This window comes from Zonotrichia leucophrys, chromosome 12, assembly GCF_028769735.1.
Source record: "Zonotrichia leucophrys gambelii isolate GWCS_2022_RI chromosome 12, RI_Zleu_2.0, whole genome shotgun sequence".
In the NCBI taxonomy this organism is placed as follows: domain Eukaryota; kingdom Metazoa; phylum Chordata; class Aves; order Passeriformes; family Passerellidae; genus Zonotrichia; species Zonotrichia leucophrys.
The window spans coordinates 7,001,280-7,010,033 of NC_088182.1; positions in this window are offsets into that span (position 1 = coordinate 7,001,280).

Genomic DNA, 8,754 nt, shown 5'->3' on the forward strand with positions numbered 1-8,754 from the left:
ATAAACAGACCTCAGTATCTGAATAGATATTTCTGGTTACCACTATCAGAGTCCATCCTTCATTAATGCAAAACTTTTCAATATCTTGCTGGCTGGAGAAGGGTTTAAAATGAGTCTGAGCAATAGTTAATCTTCTCCTAAGGTCTCCAGACCTACTGTGGGAGTCCTCATTGGAATTCAGCCTGCATCCATCATTTAATTTCCTAAGCAGATGAAGCATGGTGGTTTCTGACCTGCCTGGCTCTGGAGCCCTCATTGCAACAACATCCTGGGCATAAAAAAAAGAATAATGCCTGTGAGATCTTTTTCAGCCTAATACATTTTTACTAGAACTAATAAAACATGAGCAGTTTAATAGATGAAGACCTACTAATTAGCTGAAAAATATCTAGGTGGCAGTGGTGGTAAAACTATTCACATTTCCCCTTTTTGTCCTTAGCATTATTGGTGTAGCTGTGCATCACCCCCAAACAGAGGTCAGGAAAACAAGTATGGCTCCTGCAGGCAACGATTTTAGCTGAATATGTAAAGGTTCTCTGTGGTTTATGGTTTTCTGGGAAATATTTGTATCAGTGTTATTTTTACCACACCAAGTACACAGAAAATATGAGCAATAACAGGCATCACATTGAGGATGCAAAAATGAACTTCAATTCATGCTTACCACAGATGACAAAGAGAATTTATGAAGAAGACCTCTGATTTATAGTGAACAATTCTGTCCTTGGGAAAGTGGAGAATTAATAATATTCAGAGAAACTCTACACATTTAAACCCGTGGTGATATAAATCAATGTACAGGGCTGCAGATCCAGAGGGGAAGACCTGCAGGGAAGAAGCAGGTCAGACAGCTTCAAATTCACAGCCACAGCTAAATCTAGCAGGGTCTGCAAATCAGAAGAGATTCATGACCTAAACCCTACAGGAATACCACCAACAGCTGGGATGTAGCAAGTGAGTCTGCATTCCTTCTCCCTTGCCATGGATAGCCTGGCAAATTAGCCTACATTTGGGACTACAGCTGTGACACAATCCATGTTGGGGAAATGAAGCAGGCTAGGAAGTAGTTCAAATATTCTCTTCTGCAAATCATAATTTTTAAAGAGTTTTTTATTTAATTCTTTACATTTTACCTCCTTTCTCCCTCCACCTCTTCCTTTTTCCATTCTCAAATTTGTTCCTTATTAAACACATATAAAATCTTGCCTTCATAAAAACCTTAACACCTTTTCATACAATTTGTAATATTTTTTTCAACCCTGAAAATGGAAAGTTAGTATTGCATGCTTTGTGGTGCTTTATAATGCCAAGCTGGCCTGATGAATCTCTACGTCACGGAGTAACACTGAAACCAAACCAGACTACACTCAGGAAATTACACCCAGTGGGGAGATTGTTGTTTGACAGGAGTTAAATGAATTACTGCCATGGTTTGTGCTTGTCCTATAAAGCAGTTACTGGGATCCCTGTGCACACACCATGTCAGTTCAGTGACACAGCAGGGACATGCTTGTCTTGGGTGTTGACTGGGGAGCTGGGGCCAGTCCTGCCCTGCTGAGCTCCAGCACACTCTGGGAACTCAGGACACCCCTGAGTGTGCCAACAGGGGTGATATGGGGTGAGGAACACGTGCTTTGCCCAAACCCAGCTGGGAACTCAGGACACCCCTCCCATGGCGCCACCCGTGCCAACAGGGGTGACCTAAGGTGAGGAACAAGAGCTTTGCCCAAACCCAGCTGTGCAGGGAGGTTTGACTTCATGAGGATCTGGGGGAAGGGGGTCTGAATTCCCAGCTGGGCTCAGCATTCCCTGTACTTCATGGATGGTTCATCACCTGCCAAGGCCTCACCCCTCAGACTGGGGGAGCATGGTTTTCTGGTCACTGCTTCAGCAAGATGCAGAGCACGTTCAGACTCCATGAGAATGGGGGTTCTGTGCTGGGCATCAGGCACCTGCCCACTGGCAGCATGGGAGGATGCAAAGGACAGGGAAGATGATGAAGGTGATGTCTGCAGACTTTTTACTGTTCCTGGTGAATTCTGTGATGCATCACTGCTATCTCACTCCACCCTAGCAAGGCTGGGAAAACATGGAAAAACCACATTCACTGGAGATTGGAAAACACTTTTAATTGTTTTTTTTTAAGAAGAATGTTCATTGCCATAGTCCAGCTTGTGATAGAAAATATGGCAGTATTTCTGGATGATCAACATGGCTTTTTGCACATTCCTGATGAGCAGAAAGCCCAAGACCATAGTGCAAGAACTGCCTTAAATTCACAAAGTCAAATTGTTTCATGTTTGTGTTTGGAGAAGTAGAGCACTAAGTGCTTTATTTCAATAGGGAAGCTAAGTTTACATTCAGGTATTTCAATGATAAAAATATTTTATTATACAATATGATTAAATTTTTACTTATGAAACTCTTCCTTCACATCTCATCATCTCTTTTACCTCTTTTGTAATTCAAGCTCTCAGCTCACAGTCCTCTGGGAAATGTTATATGGTTGTTTTTTTTTTTAAACAGGGAAAACTCTTTAAAAACCATTCTGCCTCCCCTTCTTCAAGGCTTACCTGTAACTGATATAAATAGAGGTATAATTAGACATTAAAAAATCAACACATTAAGCTTCTTAATTAATTATGATTTGCCTATTGATTTAATGTCCTCGTAAATTATTCTGCAGAGATGAGATTGCCTTTTCCAGACATAATTGCATTGTCTATCCTATAGAGGCTTTCCAAAGAGTTCTGTAAAGCTGAAGGCGTTTATTAATTGTAATAACAAGCAATGCACTAAACAGGCATTTGCGTTGTCCTTTCTTGCTCATAACTTCCCAATCTGCCAGCAATTTACAAAATCCCTTGAACTGCCTATTTGCACCTCAGGCTTTTTTTTTTTTAAAAAAAAACCCTAACTATAAATGCCTTGAAAATCAGGTATGTAGACTTCTAAATCATATTCCAAACACCTTTTGTATCTCACAATGTTAAGTGCAGGATTTTGGCTCCAATGTTTTCATAACTCAGGGCATAGGTTCAATAAGTTAGATCACCCATAGCTACCCATAGCTATCTAAAAACATCACTACTGTATTTTAGGCTATTTCCCAATGCCTCAGGAAATAAACAGGCCTGAATATCCCCATTCAGAGGGCAACAATATTCCTGGGAGCACGCACATAGCATCCACCAATGAAGACTGCTAATCTACAGAGCATATATTTCTGCTACCTGATACTGCACAGGCTTTTTCGATGAGTGATTAACTTTAAATAGCTTGATAATCAAGAGCAGATTAGGAGGGAGTGGGATCAGTTGACTTCTCTTCTCTTCTCTTCTCACCTTTCCCCCTCCTCAATTTCAAGATTTTGTAGGTTTGCTGAACCCTTTGCTTCTTTCAGCTGATCCCTTCTGCATCCACAGTGTTATCTTAGCAGGAAAATCCTCCTCCTCACATCCTCCTCCTTTTTCTTTGTAATGTTCAGAAACCACAGTCGTGGGCAGGACTCATTGCACTGAGGTTCGTGGGCATTTTCTGTGGTCTGAGTTATTTCTGAAATGAATTATCTTATCAGTTCTTTTTGACAGGATTTGTTGTGTGCGTGCTGAAAGAAAACAAAGAGCAAAGGCTTTGAACCTTTAGAGAGAAGTAAAAATGGTTCAAGTGCAGGTAACACCCCTGTGGCAGATAGAACCTCCCCACTATTCTCCCACACTTTGGAACAGCTCTTCCTCTGGCACCTGCCTTCTCTCAAATTGCTCTGCAAGACGTGCAAATGTTATTTTCCTTTCTGCTGTCAGCTCTTTTCTCCACATCATCTACTACTTCAAATAACGCTTTGAAATAGGAACTCTGATGTCTGCTTTCAGATGAAAAATGACAATCCCTGGGTAACGTGTTCAAGCACATTGATGGGGAAGCTGTAATTTCAGGATAGCATCTTTCCCTCTACAGTCATGAGATTTATTGCAGTTGAATGGAACAACTGAGAAGTAATTTCTTACTCAGAAGTTTCAATAGATACGCAAGGAAATGCCCTGATAGTCCATTGAGAATCTACATTAGATGTTAATTTGTATGAGTGCTTTCATAGCAGTGTAACTGCCTTCATCCTGGCATGAAAAGATACCTTCATGAGCACATTTTTCAAAGAAATCTCAGAGTGTTACTTTATTTCATTTTTGTTTTGTAAGATCTGATAACTTCCCTTCTCTAAGGTAAACTAATGTGTTCAAAACTATAGCTTTCTATTCAGCCTTGTGGATTTCCCTAACTTTTCACCTAGGTCTAACTCTTTTCAAATTTCTTGAAAGAAGCTTATGACAAAGAAATTATGCCCAAAGAGTATGCAGGTTTTTCGCTGTTTAGAAATATAAATTTTCTCTTGAGAGGCCATGATCAGCCAGTTGATTTTGCTGAAGAGATGATTGTCACAGAGATAAAGCTCCATGGCACACAGGACACAATGAAAGTGCTGGCAGCCCTTGAACATGGTGCCATTTATGCCAGACTTACGATAAATGTTCTGAAAAACACTTCCAGTTATTTTAATTTATTTTTTCTCTGCATCCCTGAACTCTGATCACTTGCAAATTGAAGTGCTCTTAAAAACTTTAAGTACTCCATTAATTTTAAATTGCTGTAACTCTGCAAGCCCAGAAACCCAAAGCACTCTTGAAAATTTGTAGTGCTGCAATTACTTCGAATCACTCCAAAAATGTGGGTTCAAAATCCATTTTGTGTGTTTATTTTTTTTGTGTGTGTGTTCTTATTTTCTCTCACAGTGCAACAAACACAGCGGAGACACAAATTCTTCAGCCCACTAGGAAAAACTCACAGCATTCTAACAACAAGCCTTCATCCAAATTGTTAAAATAAAAAAGGAGCAACTTTGAGAAAACTTAATAATGCACAAGGATTGTCAGAAAATGTGCGTGTTCACACTCTGCTATCCACACTAAATCTTAGATGGAGGTGTCTAAAGCAGAAGTTAGTTTGAGATGAGCACCTCAAGAGATTGGCCAGTGCACTGAGCTGGCTGGGAGCTGTAAATATTCCTTAGTACATATGTACCAGACACCTCCTGTGTGGGAGCTCCATCCCCCAGTGCACATCAGGCTCCTGGGCTGCTCTGACCATGAAGACCCCACCTTTCCCCCCTGTCCCTGAGGATTTGTGCTCCCCCACAAACTCCTGCTTCCTCAGCACAGCCAGGGTGGTGCTCAGGAGGAGCCTGCACACAAGCTGCTTTCAGCTAATATCTCGTCAAAAGGAAATAGCCTTTTGGCAAGGCGTGGGAGGAGCAGCACAGCGCTGCCTCCACTGAGGACAAATCGCTGTGATCTTCAGCTGCTGGAGCAGAGTTGGGGATGACTAATATGTAATAAAGCAGCACAACAGGTTTGGCCCCCTGATAAAGCCTTTGATATCAGTGGTGGCAACTGACAGAGGGAACTAAGAAATGCTTCACATGCTCAGATGAAGCTGTCTGAATAAATAGAAACTTTAAACAGACTTTTCCTCAGAAACATGATGTGAAATAATAGCTGTGCTGGAAAGCTTTTGGGGATCTCTGTTAAATAATTTGTTTTCCCAGAAATTTTTAAATTAAAAAGATAATTCAGTCACAAAAATAAATTATTCAACAGCTTTAAAAACTATAAATAAAGCATCTGATCATTACTTACAAGAAACAGTATCAAGTATTTAGGTTTTCCTTCTTTCTAAAGTAACTGTTTCCATCACAAGTTTGTGGCCTCCCATGCGGCTGAGCAATTGTCCTGGTTTGGAATGGGAGGAAATTCAGGCAATGAAACACTTCCATCTTCAGTCAAAGTAACCATCCTACTTTTGCAACTCTTCCTGTCATAGGTAAGTCTGCTGCTGAGGAGGTCTCAACTTTTAGACTCTGATCTCTCTGTTATGGTCAGTTGGGGGTGGGGAATTAAAATTCCAAAAACCATTTTTCATCTCTGGGAAGGTTTTCACTTTTGGGACCTCAGAATCCTTGGTTGCCTTTGGCACAGCCTAAATTACATGAACACATGACTTTGAGCCTGTGTGTCCTGCAGTGTCCCCATGGCTGTGACGAGGAAAGGATGTGCCATCAGAGGACTTTCTGGGAAACCCTGCATGGGATGGCATGGACCTACCAAAATGCCATTTAGCCAGGGTTTTGTTTTTGGAGGGATCAGCAGCAGTGAGGTAAGAGCATTGAGAGCTGGGTCCATGCATTTTTTTGTTGCTACTTCCTTATTAATGCCATATAATCAGTCAGCCCACAAGTGATTAATAATGGCTCTTATTGCCCTTTTCCTCCTCCATCCTCTCCCTGGCAGATGCACCAGCTTAGACTACTTTTGCTGATCACCATTGTACACTCCAAGACAGTGAGAGTGTCACCTCTGCATGGGTCTTGTCCCCTCAGTGCCTGGCTCTGTTTTGGCACCCAGCATGAGAGCTGCTCAGAGGGAAATGTATCCTAAAACACTTTAGCCATCATCACTGGCTAATAACCTAAAATCCATCATTACTGTATGGAAGCTAAATGAAGAATCATTACATGTGCCAGCTATTAAGTGATGCATGACGAGGTGCTTCAGCAGTTGATCATGGAAGAGACAAAACTACTCTATGAAACACAGTGGAAGGGGAAAGACAGAAGAATTAGTCTACATTAAACTAAGCTCTTTCCAAGAGATGAGACACTGAAGTAACTTTCAAAAAAGAAAACCATTGGATTGTGTTGGAATAAAATAGAGGTCTTGGTTCAATAGATAGAATCCTCTCTGATAGTAGTGGCTGCAGTCTCAAGCTGTGCCATCACTCTAATAAAAGATGCTGTTTTCCAGTGCAAAGCCTGATGAAAACATTTTCACTGTCAGTGGATCCACTTCAGCACTTAGGAGCATGCTGCAGCAGCCAGCAGCCTCCCACTGCACAGTGCTTCAGAAACAATTGTCTCAGGCTCCCCTGTATTAGTCCTTTAGCCACTTTATAACTAATTGCCCCTCCTCAGACCCAGCTCTCCCTCTCAGAAACTGATCTTATGGGCACAGATCCACCACATCCTCATTCTTGCCAAGCACAAGTGCCCCAATCCCTTTTAGCACTGTCTTCACCTATAACTAAAAAAAATGTGTGTGGTTTTGTCATGTTTGCCTAAGCAGAACACCTGCCCCTGCACCAGGGACCTCTCCTGTCCACTGCTCATTCCTGTCCCACCACGGGTCAGTGGCTAGCCAGATCTGACAGGGTGTTGTGTCATTTTCTCCAGGTACCAGTAAAACTGCCTGCCTTGAGACCAAGCAGTGATTTCTGTGGAGATTCCACTTGATACATGCCCACATTAACTGGTCTTTGAGAGGTAATTGTTTAGCTCATATTTAATTCACTTTGTGTGCTGTGTTGATTTTGTACTGAACTGGCTTCTTGAACATCATGTGGTGGAATACCAAGTCAAACATTTTACAGAGGCTTAAATCAACCCTATTCCCTTTATTAAGCAAAATTGTAATCTCATTATATTAAAAAAAAATCTAGTCAATTTTAGAAGACCTATTCTTGTTGGTGGGCATGAATGATATTATCCCTTCCTATTTCTTAATTTCTGCAGTTGTTTCTCATTGTCTGGAATCCATTATCTCCACAGGATCAGAACTCAGCAGGCGTACAAACCATCCAACTTTCTCTTAAATAGCATCTTTTCTTCTCCTATTGTAATTTTGCCAGTACTCCATGATCACTGCAAAACCAGCATTAGCAGGCCAGAAAAAAAATGTGTAAGTTCTCCTCAAAACACTTCTTTGCTAATTATTTACACTTCTGATTTGGAGAGGCTGAGTAATTGCAACTGTTGCTTGCTATCCCCTGGACTTCTGCTGTTATGCAAATTGTTGTTCCATCATCTGGTGGGAATGCACCATTTGTGGTTATTTTTCTCCTAGATTCAGAACAGGAATATTTGTTCGTTAAAAACATTTGCCTTTCTGCATAATTGTTGTCATTTCTATAATTTCAATATGGTAATAGTCCAAAGACATAATTTAGTTTATCTTCATCCCTAATACATTTTAAAGACTTCCTTACTGCTCTTTTCTCTCTAACTGTAGCCTGTTTCTTGTAATATTTGCATTTGCTTATCTAATTTTTCCAGTTTCTAATATCCAAATCACAGTAATTGCAACATTCCCTTTTTCTGTTTGTTTTCCATTTGGATGCAAACATTGCTCTTCTCATTGTTTCTCTGAGATGTTCCCTTTCTGCAACCATCTCAGGTATTCTTTGCCAGCAGAGGGACCAGGGCTCTCCAAGGCTTTGGCTGCAACAGCCTCCAAATGTATTTATGTGTCTTCTGTTGTGTTTCAAAGTTTGCCCTGGTGCATCATTGTTTTGCACTGGGAATCTGACTTTTCCAAAGTACCAAATGGATGTGTGACTGAGAATTTTTCCCCACTTACCATGAATAATGATCAACTGTTGATCTTGGGCCCCTGGAGGAACATCTCTATTCTTCAGTTAATTCATCCCTTCTGAGAGCAAATAGTATCTAGTTGGATCTCACTTGTTTTTGCATTAGCTGAAATAAACTCTAGAGATTTGGGATGCTGACAGGTGCACAGAAATACCTGAGTTCAGGCAGCCCTCCCTAGGCATTTTCTCACTTCCACTTCCATCAGAGGTGTACCCTGAGCTGCACACATTTGCTGGGCTGGGAGAATAAGTGAGAATAAGCACTCCTGTGAGCAGCAG